The sequence below is a fragment of the Melozone crissalis genome, unplaced genomic scaffold (assembly GCF_028551555.1).
Source record: "Melozone crissalis strain CALT ecotype California unplaced genomic scaffold, PUWL_Pcris_2 ptg000026l_1, whole genome shotgun sequence".
NCBI classification, from domain to species: Eukaryota; Metazoa; Chordata; class Aves; order Passeriformes; family Passerellidae; genus Melozone; species Melozone crissalis.
Window position 1 is genome coordinate 2,149,344 of NW_026535804.1, and position 15,884 is coordinate 2,165,227.

The 15,884-nt window shown below is 41.4% G+C and overlaps 1 long non-coding RNA gene across 7 annotated transcripts; it reads left to right on the plus strand.

The window, feature by feature from the left end:
- Positions 1-4,604: 4,604 nt before the first annotated feature.
- Positions 4,605-8,640, plus strand: LOC128938571 (uncharacterized). Of its 7 annotated transcripts, none has more exons than XR_008483154.1 (7): positions 4,605-4,696; positions 5,220-5,284; positions 5,916-5,979; positions 6,676-6,751; positions 6,868-7,399; positions 7,518-7,635; positions 8,296-8,639. It is a non-coding gene; the product is annotated as an uncharacterized LOC128938571 (long non-coding RNA). The 7 variants fall into 7 exon arrangements; XR_008483153.1 differs by having other exon boundaries at positions 4,610-4,696; positions 5,051-5,284; positions 8,296-8,640; XR_008483151.1 differs by lacking the exon at positions 4,605-4,696 and having other exon boundaries at positions 4,779-5,284.
- The last annotated feature ends 7,244 nt before the right edge of the window (positions 8,641-15,884 follow it).

The following is a 15,884-nucleotide window of genomic DNA, read 5'->3' on the forward strand; positions in this document are numbered from 1 at the left end:
GTTATTATTTGTGCACTCGCATAAAGGTAGAGCTTTGGGGACTTCTTTTAGTAATGTTTTGGGTCAGTTGTACAGTTTTGAGTCTAGTGAGTTGGTTTGATTTAATTTTTACTCGGTGTTTATTTTTATTAGCAGTTGTGTCATTTTCAAGGTGTATTTGAGTTTTTTGGGGTTTTTGAGATATTGGTTTAGGAGGAAGTTTATGATGAGAATGTGCAGAGGTTTTGGGCTACTTTATAGTGGGACGTAAAATTTATTTACAGTTAGGTTTATTTGAGTTTTTATTAGGGTTCAGTGTTGTGGGATGTTTGTTCTGTTAGTAATAGAAATAGTTTTTGTTTTGATGTGCTGCGATGGGATGAGCATGTGCTGCGTGCCGGTGCTGACAAAGGTACAGTATTGTTGTGGTTCTGATGTGTCAGGTTAATGACTTTATATGGTTTAATAGATAGATGAAAATAGAAATAAATATAAATTTAAAATAAATATAAAATTTGAGTGGTAAACATAAATATAGATAACAGATACATATATAAAACTATAATATATGGTATATAATTGTAACATATTATCATATAGATAAATGATAGTCTATTATATATATACAAAGATACATAAATATAGATTGTAAATATGAAAATATTTTAATATAGTTAAATTGGGGGGTTTTATTAGGTTATAGACTGGGTTTTTTTAATAAATTATATACATAGAATTAAAATAAAAATTCAGATACAAATATATATGCAAATACAAATATCTATAAATATTTAAATTAAAAAAATATAAGTAAAAGAAATATATAATACAGAAATTATATATTTATTATTATATTAGAAGGTATTCTCTCTAATATATATAATATCTATCAATATAATAAATAAAAATTATCAATATAAATATGATTATAATTTTGAAAAATAAAGTTACTTCTTAAATTTTAAATATGGTTTAAATAAAGGAGTGTCCTTGGTTTTTATTTGGTTAGAGGCAGGAGTTTTATTTTAAATAATATAAGTATTATAGAAATGTGAATCTTAAGATAGAAATATATAAAAAATATATAAAGAGAAATTGCTAAACTATGAATATAAATTTAAATATAAATATATGTAAGTAATATGAAGAGTTGTATTATAGAATATAAATAACATTATACAGCAATATAAATTATAAATGGGAATATAAATATAAAAATATGCAAATATAGTTTAAAAGAAAGGGAGTTTTTTGGCTTTTAGTTAAGTAGAGGCAGGGGTTTTATTTTAAATAAGTGTTACAGAAGTAAAAATCTTGATGCAGAAATATATAATCAATATGTAAAAATATGTATAAAAAATATAAAAATATATAAATAACTACTCGCATCAGATGTAATATAGAATATAAATTTATTTATCAATTGACATTGATAAAGATAAATGTATAAGTAAGCAATATACATTAATATACATTATAAATACAAATATGAATATAAAAATCAGACATAAGGATAAAACCTATTGAAATATTGTTTAAAAGAAAGGGTTGGGTTTTTTTTTATTCTGTTTGGGTTAGAGGCAGGGTTTTTATTTTAAATAATATGAATGTAGATATTATTGTTATATATTTCTAAATATTGAGATATATAATCAAGATATAAATGTATATATAAACACAAAATATAAGTAAATACAGATAATAGGAAGAGATGTGATGGAGAATACAAATAACAGTATACATAAGTATACATGTTAAATGTAAATGTGAATATGAACCTGAAAAATAGAATTTTTAAAAAATATTTAAATACAGTTGAGAAGAAAGGGATTCTTTTTGGCTTTAACGTGGGTTGAGGCAGGGGTTTTCTTTTAAATAATGTAAGTGTTACAGAAGTAAAAATCCTAACACAAATAAATATATAATAAATATATAAAGATATGAATAAAAATATTTGAATAATATATAAATAATAGGAACAGATGTAACATAGAATATAAATTTATAAATAAATCAGAAAATATAAATGAAAAATTGAACATAGATCAGTATACATTTTAAATGTAAATGTGGATATAAATTCGAATTTTTTTTTTTTTTAATTTAAATACACTTGAAATGAAAGGGGTTTTTATTTGGCATGTATGGGTAGAGGCAGGGGTTTTATTTTGAATACTGTATGTGTTACAGAAGTAAAAATCCTAACCGAAATATTACTTACTATGTAAAAATATGTGTAAAAATATACAAATAAATTTAAGTTTTAGGGATATATGCAATATAGAATATAAATGTATTTATAAAAAGAAATGGATAAATGGACAGTATACATCAATATACATTATAAACAGAAATGTGAATATTAATATGAAAAAATATTTTTTAAAATATTTAAATATTTTTAAGAGAAATTGTTGGGGGTTTTTTTGTTTTGTTTTGTTTATTATCCTATTAAGTTAGAGGCAGAAGTTTTTTTCCTCTTCCCGGTTGTTTCGGGGCATTTATTTCAGAGCAGTTTTTGTCGGGGGTCGCCCCTGTTCTTTTTTGCCGCCTTCCCTGCCCGCAGCCCCGAGGCACGCTGCGTCCCTGGCTGGGGCGGGCAGCAGTGCTGCTGCCTTGTGGGCAGAGCGCGATACTGCAGCCCTGCACTGAGAGGCCGCCACCTTGGGAGTGGCTTGTCGCGGACTTTTCCTTGACCTTCTCAACGCGGCAGCGAAAAGGGCGGGGAAGTGGAGGACCATGGTGGGTGTAACTGGACTGCCTGCATGGAATACCGACGTCATGGCGGCCCGATGGATTTTTCTGTGGCGTTTCAAGTGTATCCGACACATGCTGTGGGCTCAGCGGCGCCGCGGGCGGGCGTATTTTGGCGGGTTTGTGACAGGCATCTGGGTAAACGCCTCTCTGTGCCGGGGTCCTCTTATCGCCCGCTTTCCCGCCCTCAGCGAGCCGAGCCGGGCCGAATTGTTCCGAAGAGCCGAGGGTGGCCGAAAAGAGCCGACTTGAGCCGAAGAGGCGAGTGTAGCCAAAAACAGCCGAGTTTACCTGAAGAGCCGAGTGTAGCCGAAAACAGCTGAGTGTAGCCGAAAACAGCTGAGTTTACACCAACAGCAGATGATAGCCAACTGTAACCGATAGCCGAGTGTAGCTGACATTGGCCGCGTTTAGACCATGTGCCGAATATGACCGAGTTTAGCCAAACCGTGCTGAGTTCAGCCCAAGAGCTGAACTGAAACGAGTTTAGACCAAGAGCCGAACCAAGCCGAATTCAGCCGAGTTTAATTAAACAAAACCAAACGACGCCGCAGCGCTCTGCCTGCAGTGCGCCGGGGCAGACGGCAGGGGGCGCTGTATAAAGAAATTATAAAATATCAACTATCTATAAGAAGGAATAAAAGCTCTATGTCACGTGCAGCATTAAAAAATTTCAGGCTCCCAGGGAATAAATAGTTTTCTTTAAATAATTTTCATTTTGGAGGTTTTTTTTACTCCCAGGTAGCCTGAAAGTTTCAACTGCTGCTTTTTTATTCTAAAGCTAGAAAGGAAAACCAAGATCAGAAATAGAAGAAAAGGAAAGGAAAAGGGAAAGGAAAGGAAAAGGAACAGGGAAAGGAACAGGGAAAGGGAAGGGAAGGGAAGGGAAGGGAAGGGAAGGGAAGGGAAGGAAAGGAAAGGAAAGGAAAGGAAAGGAAAGGAAAGGAAAGGAAAGGGGAAAGGAAAGGAAAGTAGAAAGGAGAGGAGAAAGGAAAGGAGAAAGGAGAGGAGAAAGGAAAGGAGAGGAGAGGGAAAGGGAAGGAAAGGGAAAGGGAAGGGGAAAGGGAAAGGAAAAGGAAAAAGAAAAGGAAAAGGAAAAGGAAAAGGAAAAGGAAAAGAAGCAGGAGAGCAAGAGGGAAGGGAAGGGGTGAAAACAGAGTGAAAAAAAGAAAAAAGAGTTGGAGGGAAAAAGAGAGGGCATTCGGGAGGAGCGGTGCTGCCTCAGGTCCTTCCCCGCCCAGGGGTGAGGGTCCCATTTGATGCCCGGGAGGGACTGCAGCTCCCGATGGCGTGGGACGGAGCCGTGGCTGTCAGCCTGAGATTACAACTCCCGGCAGGCCCTGCTGCCGGCGCGGCGTGTGACGCAACAGCTGACGCGGCACATGAGTGGCTGGCATGCCAGGCGGCCGCGCGGGGCTGTGCGCGGGCAGCTCCCGCACGGGACGGTGCCGCGGCAGCGACGCTGGAGGGGCGAAGCCTCCGTCTGGCCGCCCACACGGTGCTGAGCATCGCGGAAAGGGCGTCCGCCCAGTTCCTCGGCCTCACTCAGCGGTGCCGGGGGCGGAGGCGCTGCCGCCCACCGATGGCGGAGGGCGAGGCGGTGCTTTGCTGCCGCGGGCCGGGAGCTGCAGGAGCCGCCCCGGGCAAGCGGCGCCAGGCGTTCCCGCGGTCCCGGTGGGGCGGCTGCCCTCAGGCTGGCGGAGGCGCAGCAGCCCCCGAGCTGCAGCCGTCTCCCTCGGGCTGCTGCCGGTGCTGCGGGCGGAGGTGGCTCCGCCGCGTGTTGGGCGTTGCGAGGAGAGAGCGCTGCAATATCGCCGGAATGACAGGGCTGCTGGCTGCCTTAGTGCTCGTGGCTCTTTCTTCCATGAAAACGGATGGAGCGGCGCTGACCGGTAAACCCAGAGATGGCCAGGAGAATGCCCAGCGCAGGCAGCAGGCGGGCTGTATCCTTCGGATGGCACAGGTGCGATCTGCAAACTCACCCCCTTACGCCCCTGCTCTCCGGAGCCCCATGGAAAATGCTTTCCAGCATTGTCGAGCTTCTGAAAGACAAGACTTGTGATTTGACACTAGCATCCAGAAAAGGTTTCTGTCTAGATTAGCAAATGCCTAAATTGTTCTTGGTTACATCCCATGACCGGTTTTAGGCAGTGACTTTATACTGCTTTTAGGATTTTCTTGTACAATGGTGAGAAAATAGGCAGGTCTGGTACTGGTTCTTTTTTTCTACTTCACATTCCATGAGATTCTTTTATCCAAGCACTTGTTTTAAAATTCTACTGTAGGCGTTTATGGTTCACTTTTTTTTTCTTTGCAGCACCCGTGACTTTTTTTTTTGTCTAAATCGACAGTAAATATAGCTGAGTAAAATTACCTTGGTTTTCTTCCTTCTTTTTTAACTGAATTGTTTTTATTAAAAATCCTATTTGAATATGTAGAAAAAGTGGGTATGTCCTGTAATATATCCTAGCTTTTCTTGTTTACAGGGTACTCAGAAAATATGTCTCCCTTAGAGTCCCACAGAAACATTCTCAGTGCGATCTCTATCAAGGTATGTATTTACAAATAAGTGATCCCTTTAGATATTTGCCTGTGTACCTTTTCCTGTAATTCAGAGCTTGCGTTCTGTGGGTTTTATGATAAACCTATAAAATATGGTAAAAATGGTTTTGCAAGTCTTAATCGTTGAAGGCAGCAATAAGTGGATTTAGAGCCTGTTCTTGACCAGACAAAGGGAAAAAGTGTGACTTTGATGCTGAACTTGTCATTTTTCATTTGACTTGTCTTGAATTATTTAGGAATAGAGAGAACTAGAAAAAGAGAGAAATAGAATTGGTTATTGAGCACTCCTCAAATGCTCACCATGATTCAGTGTAGAGCCGAAGGGAAGGGTGATGGAACAGAGCTCTGTGCTTTAGAAGGAAATAAATTTAAACCTGACCTCCACACAGAGTCTAACTTAGCCTAACAACTAACTTCTGTTGTTTTAAAATACAAAATAGGTTTAGGAATGTTGGAAGTTAGTATTTTGGGAAAGAAATGGCAGTTCCAGAGAACATTCCATTTAACAGAGGCTCTCGGAACGATTCATTTTGTAACTGCTGTCACTGCAATCAGTTGGTGGTTCAGCCTTGAAATGTGCACTCGCCCTTCTAAAAAACACTGTTTTGTTTGCCTTTCAGTGCTATGAGTCTTGATAAATTGGAGAAGAGCCCAAGAGAAATTTTTCATCACTTGATAAAAAAGGTAGGAAGTGACTTTTTTTGGTTTGGTTCTTTTTCTTTATTATTTTCTGGAAATAAAAGTAATTAAGTATAGGTACTACTGGTTTGTTTCTTCCAGTAGCAGGTGATAATAATAGTAGTAGTAACAGTAAAAATAATAATAGAAATAATAATAACAGTAATGTAATACTACTTAAACTGTCTTTATCCATTGAACTGGCCATTTCAAATCAAAACTTCTAAACACAAATCAAACCATCATCCTTGTAGAATCTTTCACAGCAGTGGCCTAAAGATCCTGGTTTTGTTGACAGGATTTATTGGTTCTGGAAGAACAAGAGGGAAGTACAAGTCTAACTACTTCTAGCTCACAGACCCGTCCAGTGAATACAGCTTTGTATTTTGATGGGCTTGTGATGACTTTGAAATCAGTTGGTCATTACAGTAAAAAAAATTAATGTTTTTTTGACCGTGACAGCAGAAATAACTTTAAGCACCAACTTAATAATAACAGATCACCAATTTAAGTTAAAAATTCATGCTATACTATCAAAATTTAAAGGTAAATTATTATGTATTAGGTGATGGTATAAAGTGTATGTTCTAATGTGTAGGATGTATGCAAAGATACATGCATATCTGAAAGTCCTTAGAGGAAACAAATTTTTATGTCTGCTGTTTGACTGTTTATCATACAATATTTGGTTTTATTTCCCAGGGATCGGTGAATTTTAACTTTGGAGTCCTCTATGCTAAGGATGCTCAGCTTACAGATGATGAAATGTTCAGTAATGGTGAGTTTTTCACCTTCTCTTTAATTGCTATGCTGATCTGAATAAGAAAAAAACAAAAGCAAGAGAAAAAAAAGGATGGTTTATTATTTTTTACACTGTTATGTTTGTTTCCTCAGTATTTGCTGCAGCTCTGCTTACCCAAGCTTTGGGTTCCTTCTGTCCCACTGGGAGTTGCCCAGTTTGGTTGCATCTGGTGAAATTCACCCTGAGACCTTACAGAACTAGCTCAAACTACATGAGAGCCATTTGCAGTTCTCTCCAGACACCTGGAGAATGGGTGATGTTTCTGAGGATCTGGCAAGTATACTTCTATCAAAACTCAGTCTGTGAAATTTCTGGGGAAAACCCTTCTGTGTCCTGAAGGGTTCAAACTCTGGTGAGGATCCAGTTATCAGGTGCTCACCTGGATGGTTCCAGCTCTTAAAGTGAACACTTGTACTCTTGCCCTGTAGTTTATATGTATTGTATTTTTGTTATTTTGCAAGATTTTACAGCTTTGCAAAATACTGGGCATTTCACTCTTTGGAACCTCTCAGATCGTTCTTTGGTGCAGCACCACCTCATGGGACACTTGGCTGCTGTCCTGAAGGGGTTGGTCGCTAGAATTGTAAATCCTGGAGAGTTTATAAGTCTTCTGTCCCCAGGGAGGTATCATGCTTTGTTTACTTTTGTTCTGTTTGTTAGGCACTGCTTCTCATTGGAACTATGAATTTCAAACTACCCTGTTCTTCTTTTAACAGTTTTCCTGGTTCTCTCCGTACGGCAGGGAAAGACTCTCGTATCCTTGTCGTCAGGCTCGGTGCTGTCCAAGAAGATACAGAGACTAAAAAAATCATAAGAAGCAAAATATGACTGCAGGGAAAACAAGCTGGAGAGAGCAAAAGGTGATATTGTTATCCTTACCCTGTATTAGAAACATCCACTGTGCTTTGATGCTGGTAGCTGCCAGAGGCTTGTTAGCTCTTTGTAGGCAGGTGTAGGTGTTCACTTGTAGGCTTTTTCTCTGGACAAGTCAATTCAAACTTTGCTAAGCTTATATTTGCAGATTACTCTCTAGCACAGTCCAGCATGACATTTTTGAATGTTGTAAAAATACCATGTTACTTGGAAATTGCTAATAATGAGAAGCCTTAGGGAAAAATAAGATTTCAGGGTTGGGAGACGTGAGAAGAATTTTGTGGGGATGTTAGACTGAAATAAAGCACACTTGAAGCTGGACTGGCACGCTGGCAGATCCCCTATTAAACAGTAGTGCTTAGATTAGCCTGGGGGTTGCCCATTGTTTCTGTAGAAATCAATGTTTCCTGGTCTTCAGAAGTAAGCTGCTTTGAAAAGCTGGAAGGTGCAGCATAGTGACAATCCGTGTGCTTTGGATTAAAAGTAGATTTCAGAAGGGTCCTAAGCCTTTGTCTTTTCCTCGAAGTCGATGTAATCGTATTGAGGAGTTTTTAATTCTGTGCTGCCATGTCATCAATCAGGGCCCTGTCGTACTAATCATCATACAGATACAAAACAAAAAATCAGACCCTGTCCCAACCACTTAGAGCCCAGAACACGATTTCCTCAGGCTACCATTTGTGTGCCATCGGTACTCACCACGGAAGCGAGCTGGGGATTGTTGCAGCTGTTGGGAACAAACCGCTTCTCGTCACACAGAAATGGAATTGGGATGACGCCTCGGCCAGCCCCTCTCTGCCATCGTCTCCTGAATCTGCAGCAGAGCAGTTCCAGTCCATCCGGGCACGTGTAATCCAGTTCCTGATGATCTGAGCACACGGAGCAGCACTCAGCTGCTGTGGGGGGCTCAGGGAAGGCAGAGTGTGCATTGTCATCTTCCTGAACCTACAGACGAATCAAAGTGAGAAGCTACAGTGTGGAAATCAGTCGCATATATGCTAAATAAAACTTGCAGATTTTTTAAAGAATTGTTTCTACTTGTTCTTTGTTGTGCTTCAGCGCTTAGAAAACCTCTCTTTAAAATCAGTTCAGTTCATCAGTTGAACTTTTGTTTGCAGACCCTTGCTGAGCAGAATTTGTTGCAGACTCAGTGCACACTGTGCTGGCCTCCCGGGAGTGTGAGGAGCTCATGTGTGCTACTTTTTGCTTTAGGACACGCTGAGGTATTTATTCCTTTTGGGATACATGATGAGAATTCCCAAGAGAGGTAGTTATAAGGTATGACATTGTGAAAAAGCCTGTGTGGTTGCAATGTTGTTGCTCTCAAAAGTTAATTTTTTCTTAGCCAGTAGTTAGCTTTTTGCTTTATTTTTGTGGTATCAGTATTTTATTGTTTAAAAAATTGCTTCAAAATAACTTCAGTGGCTGGCCATCGGTACCTTGTTCAGATTTGCCTGTTTGCTTGTACTTAAAATGTTCACATCTTGTTTATCCTTCTATTTAAGAAACTGCTGCCCAGCCAACTAATAACTGAATATCTATCTGTCTGGGACACGGGGAGAGGATTTAGGTAATGTCTTTGTTTCCGGAAAAAAGTTGTAGTGTAGTTTCGAAGTAGAGGAGAAGGGGGTGAAGACTCTGATGCTGTTGGAGCACCCCAAGGTCCCCAGGAGAAGGAGCCCCACTGGGGTGCAGGAGCAGGTGTGTTCTCATGTAATATTGAACAAATTATAAATATAAATATGAAAATTATAAATATAAAAATATATTTTAAATAGTTAAATAAAACGGGCTTTTTTTATTTGTCAATAGGCAGGGTTTTGATTATAAAAATTAAAAACACAAATAATATAAAGGTAGAAATGTTAGTATAGGAATATATCATAAATAAATACAGATATATATATATATATATATATATATAAAGTTTTAAAAACAAGAAAAAAATAGTAGCAGTAGATATGATACATAATATAAATAATAATTTCAATCCATTTGTAGAATTTTATATATATTATATGTAATTATTAATACACTGCATCAAAAGAAACTATAAATATAAATGTGGATATAATTATACTAAGTATAAAATATTTCAATATCGTTTGAAAGAAGGTGGGTTTTTGTATTTATTTGGTTAGAGATGGGGGGTTTATTTTAAATAAAAGAAGTATTATAGAAATATAAATCTAAATATAGAAATATACAGTCAATATAGAAAGATATTTGTAAAAACACGAGCGAACGACGCCTCCTTCGGCCGAATGGAACGAGCTCAACTGAACCAAGGCGAGACCAGCCGAACCTGACGGCCTCGAGCGAATCGAGGCCAGGCTTGCGAGGCTGCCTGAACCGAGCCGAGCTCAGCCGAACCGAGCCCGCTGCTCTCGTGCGCGCTAATTAGCACGAGTGCGGTCACAGCGTAATGAGCTCCTGTGCCACCCCGCGCTCCCGGTCGTGTCCGTGCGATGGCCGGGCCGCCCGTGGGACGCGGCAGCAGGAGAGCCCCGAACCAGGCGAGTTAAACATGAGGCGGCGCTGCTTGCCCGCCCTCAGGGAGCCCTGAGCCGAGCCGAGCTTAGCCGAACGCACAGAGAGTGGCTCCGAGTTCGGCCGAAGCGAGCCGAGCCGCGCCGAACGTACAGAGAGCGGCTCCGAGTTCACACGAAGCGAGCCGAGGCGTGCCGAGCGCACAGAGCGGCTCCGAGTTCGGCTGAAGCGAGCCGAGGCGGGTTGAAGAGTCGAGTACAGCCGAATGCAGCCGACAATAGCCGAGTTTAGCCGATTACAGCCAAATTTAGCCGAGCAGCTGTGAGCCTTGAGGTGAGCGTGCATCATTGCCAGTTTGGGATTGAGTGAAATGCACTAAGGAAACCAGCTTTGGGGAGGGAGGCAGGGAAATCCTCTCTTAACATTTACCAATTCTTCTGTCAAACTCATCACGGCAGGACAGCGTGAAGACTGAAAGTGTAAGAAGATGTGGAGGGAAACGGAGAATCTGACAGGAGCATCGAACGCACAAGTGAAGGAATTTTGCTTTTTGCTTGGATGTAAACTCAGAAGTTGTAAGGAATTTGGGAATGAGAAGGGACATTTCAGAAGGAGAAGAAGGAGAAGAAGTAACTTGTTGTTACAGTCCTGGCAAAAGCTTTTGTTCTAGCTAATAAAAGAAGTTAGTTTAAATTTAAAACAAAAAAGTGGTTTTTTTTATTTTCTTCACTATTATATTCATTGGTGGTATATGGTGTGTTGTTTTATTTCTTGGTCTTATTAACTCTGTGTAAATTGTTTTTTGAGTGAAGCTGACTTTCTGGATGGGTTGGTTTGTATTTGAGGTAGGATTAATTTCAATAGGTTTCTTTCATACACTTCTGATAGCTATTACTGGGATTTTGGTTTTGTTTACTGTATGTGTAAACATGCAGATTTGGTAGGACCAGCTCTGCTGCTGGAGTTTTGAGTGTGAACTTACTAGATGGCTTTTGCTAAACACAGAATAATTATGTAAGGTAACAGCAAATTACCCAATTTCCCAATTTATCTAGCTATGTAACCTCACCACAAAGTTTTATATATTACCAGTTTTCTGTTCTTCTGCTCCGAGTAGTTGATGCAAAAAAGAAAGCGCCGTTATTTCTCTGAAGAGCTTTCTTCTACAGCAAGCCCTTTACTGCCCTTGAATCTGAGTCAGAGGAGCCAAACAGCTGCAGCTGCTCTGAGGGCTTTTATACCCGGTGGGATTCGCTCCCTCCCTTTTCCTGGGTGCCATGGAAATGAGAGGCGGGCACCATCAGGGGTATATTAACCCCAGCTTTGGCTGAGGGGCTTCATTCCCTGTCTGGGATGTGCTGGGGTGAGGGCTCTCCTCTCATTTCAGTGAAGAGGCTCTTTCAGCTTATCTCAGGTTGTTTCCAGCAGGTGTTTCTGGGCATCTAAAGCAACAGAGGCTTGGAAGAGACTGTGAAGAAAACACCATGGAATACAGGGAGCATTTAGGTTTGTGATTTTGGGTTTGGTGTTTAGGGGTAAGGTGCTTTTGTAATTTATGGTTTTGCTCTTTTTTTTTTTTTTTTGTTGGATTTTTTTGGTGGAATTTTTGGGTATTTTTTGTTTTCTTTTTGGGGTTTTTGGTTGGTTTTCATTGGTTTTTTGGTTTTTTTTGGTTTTTGGAGGTTTGGTTTTTTTGGGGGGTTTTGTGGGTTTTTTTTGTTTTTGTTGGGGTTTGGGGTTTTTTTTTTTTGTTTGTTTGTTTGTTTTGTTTTTGTGGGTTTTCAGGTTTGGCTTTTTTTGTTTTTGGGGTTGTGGGGTTTTTTTTGTTTGTTTGTTTGTTTGTTTTTTGGTGGGGGGGGGTGTATTTGAGGAGTGCAACTCCCTGAAAATCCAAGCTGTGTAAAGCACAACATTTTTTTCAGCAGATTCATCATATCACAAGAGGGATCTGCCCCGTGTTGAAATTGGGGCTTCAGGTGAGTTGAGGATTGTGACTGGGAGAGGGAAGGTGAGCACGTATCCAGTTAGGAGTTATTGTCGGCTGGGAGAGGTTTGAAGGCAGCAGGGTGAGAAAGGGTGTTTATTTGTTTATTTCAGGGCCCCCGCACACAAGGCTTCTCAGAAGCCTAGCAGAGGCATTGCCATGTCTTACAGGACACAACGTCATCCACTGCACTCACAGGAATGCCATTTAACTTTGCCTTTCTCTGACCCTGGTGCCACTCCTAATAAAGGCCACAGCCTTGGACTCAGGATGAAGCTGGAGCCTGAAGGAGCCAGGCACACTCAGGAGAGGGCAAGTAGCTGCCTTGCTGGGATTTGGCCCACATAACTCTGGACTCATACTTTGGTTTTGGTTTTCTTTATTGTAGCTGACCGAGAGGCTCACAGATGATCACAGGGCCCTCCGAGGCAGACTCATTTCAGGTGCAACGTGGATTCCCATCACCGATCATCCAAAAGATAAGTTGGTGGCCAAGGCTTGGAGATGGGAGAGTAGCAGGTTGGGTGTTCTTGTGACAAATTTGAAATTTAGCAGAGGAAAAGCAATCTTCTGCAAGGGCCTCCTAGGACAGCTAAAGGGAGAGGCACTACTTTTGATGGCAGCTTTCAGGTGGGCAGTGCAGAACAGCTCTGGTTTGTGTTGTGTTGTCCTGTTTTGCAGAGAAAAGAAGAAACCTCACAACTTAATAAAAGTTGTAAAGCCCGGTGTGCCTTTATTACGACGTGCGCCAGACGCAAGCCTCCCCAAAAGGCATGCGTACCCCTGAAGACTTCAGGTCTCCTTTTATCCCCCTTCCAAATGCATATGCATACAGTTTCACAATAAGTTCATACATATTCATTCCGCGTGACATTTATCACCAGTTCTCCTTTATCAAAGGAATTCTTAGGTGGGGGGGCAAATTGACCTTGTGGTCATTTCTGTTTTTCTTTCTCTGTCGTCTTGCTGTCTCAGGCATCTGACTTTTCCTTCAGCTTTGGCCTCACAGACTTTTCACCTCTCTTAGACACTTCACCTAATTCAGAATGGATCTCTACTCTGTCTCAGTCCAGTGTGGCGTGTTCCCTAGTGTGTCTTTGGGGTCCCTTTTGCCTTCTCCCCTCGAGGCCCTCACCACAAGCATGATGTGTCGTGTTTAATGTCCCCCTGTTTGTCACGTTCTGTGTCACGGGTGTCTGCACACATTTGTGCCGGAGCTGTTCTGCCCTGCCGCATGGCCTGCTGGCCTGCTGCAAAAGGACAAGCCTGGGGAGCTGGAATTTGTAATGTGGGGTGTAATTGGGCTCTAGATGCTATTCCTAGATTGATATAAGGTGTTTGCAGCTTGTGAGTTATCCTGGAGGTGTTTGACATATGTTCTAACTTTCTTTCAGGTGCAGATGCATTGCATCCTTGGCAGTGGGTCAGGGTTAGGAGGTGCCGGGCCTTCTTAGGAGCACGGTGAGTAGCAGACTGGGGGCGTTTTGGCTGATGTGGTGCCAAGATCAGGCGCTGATATTTGGCTCTCTTTAATCTAGCTTTCTGAGAGACGCCAGTGTGGTGCCAGCAGGACCTTCCCAGCTGACGAGTTGGCCTTTCTTTGCACCTGACAGGGATCAGCATCCCCAGATGTCTGAGAGATAAGTAGAGGGCTATGACCCACAGAGGAGATGAAAGCGGGGTGCTGGTTTAGGAATTACTGGCAGGGGTTTTTAAATTCAATTTGGAAGTGGGTGTTATTCATGAAGTGGCCCCTTAGGCCCCATAAAAGCAAAGTCTCACTTTTGATCACAGTGCGGAGGTGTGCAGGGCAGAGCAGTCCCGGTGTGTATTGTGTCACTTGTCTATTGTGCATTATGCGTTGTTTGTGTATCTCATGTCTTTTACCTTAGCACTTTGAGGGGCCTGTCAGAAACCTTGGCATCATTGTTAGCATCTGTGATCTCTGCATTCCTTGGCCTGGCACCCAGGCCATAGATGCGATTCTGATACCTGTCTGAGCTCCCCAGTCAAAAGTTCTCTCTTTGGAAGCATCCAGTCAGATGTCTTGTCAGGTCTTTTTCTGAGCTGTATGGACAGCTATGCCCCACCTGGATCCATTATCATGCATTAGGACTTGTAAGAATGTGAGGGCAGGTAGAGGATTCTGACCATAGGATTCCTAGGCATCCATCTTTGCTGTTCTTGGAATAAATCATTCAGGTTGCATCTTCTTCCTCCAGGGTTCTCTGAGCCTCATCAGCTCACCATCAGTTTGAACTCAGTCATCTCCTTTTGCATTCTCTCAGTCCTTGCAGCCATTTTCCTTGCCAAGAGATTTCTGTTCCTGTTGTGTCCCCATTGTCTGTCCTGTCCTGTCCTGTCCTGTCCTGTCTGTCCTGCGTCACGGTGTCTGCACACATTTGTGCTGGAGCTGCTCTGCCCTGCCACGTAGCCTGGTGCAATAGGAGAAGTCCTGGGGACTTGGATTTTGTAATGTGCGGTGTAGTTGGACTCTAGATGGGATTTGTAGATGGACACAGGATCTCTGGAGCTCTTCAGTTATCCTGCAACAGTCTGACTCTTGTCCTAACTTTTTTTTCAGATGCACCTCCTCAGGTGACTGCAGTAGTTCTGTAGGTTCCGTCTTCTCAAAGGGAATAGGGCTCAAGAATTCATCTTCCAGAGAGTTATCTCAAGTCCTGGCTTTTATTGTATCTCCCTATCTTGGCTTATGTTGTATGTACCTATATCGTGTGTACCTATTTTGGATTATAGTGTATGTACTCACATTGTATGTACCTATGCTGGCTTGTACTTTGTGTACTTACACAGCATGTAAGTGCGTCGCCCTATATTGTGTGTACTTACAGTCTATGTACACTTGCACTGTTTGCCTCAGCTTATATTGTATGTCCTTATATTGTACCACTTATGATCAGAGCTGCCCTGCCCTGGCCTGTAGTCACAGTTAGGTAGAACAGTTACAGAAATTTTACTGTTCATCTGTCTTCTATTGGATTTTGGGTAGAAAATTTATCAGTCCAGAGTGGGGACAAGTCCTAGCTGTCAGAGAGCCACTCATTGACCCTTCCTGTCATCTCACAGGTCCCCGAGGCTGCTGATTTCCCCAGAATCTACTATTTGACGTCAGGGAGCAGCAGCCAGAAGATGTGTCACAGCACGTTCTTCAGCGTCTCGAGTAAGGGCCGCAGTGAGCGTGTAAGTGGAAAGAGTGTGTGAGCGTGTGTGAGAGCACGTGACTGTGTCTGTCTGTGTCTGCTCATCTCTGTGTGTGTGAGCGCATGCTGACTGGATTTAACCTTGTGTGTGTGACTTTTGCTTTCCAGGTTTTGCAACTCATTGTTAAATTTAGAATAAAAAATCCCCAGCCGGTTTATATTGTATGTACTGACACGGTATGTACCTATGTTGGCTTAAAACGCCGAAAAACAGACGAAGATGAGCAAGAAAAAACCCAGAAAAAAAACCAACCAAGATAGGCAAAAAAAAACCCAGAAAAAAACCCAAAGATGGGCAAGAAAAAACCCGGAAAAAAACCCCGAGATGGGCAAGAAAAAACCCAGAAAAAAATTCCAAGAAGGGCAAGAAAAGACCCAGAAAACACCCAGAAAAAATCACAACCAAAGGATAAATATAGAAATGTGTTTCAAATATATGCAGATATATAAAGAATTGTTAAATTATTTAAAATATAAAATAACATAAATCAATATGATCCGTAATACAAGCATTACTGTATATATCTTATATATTTAGTCA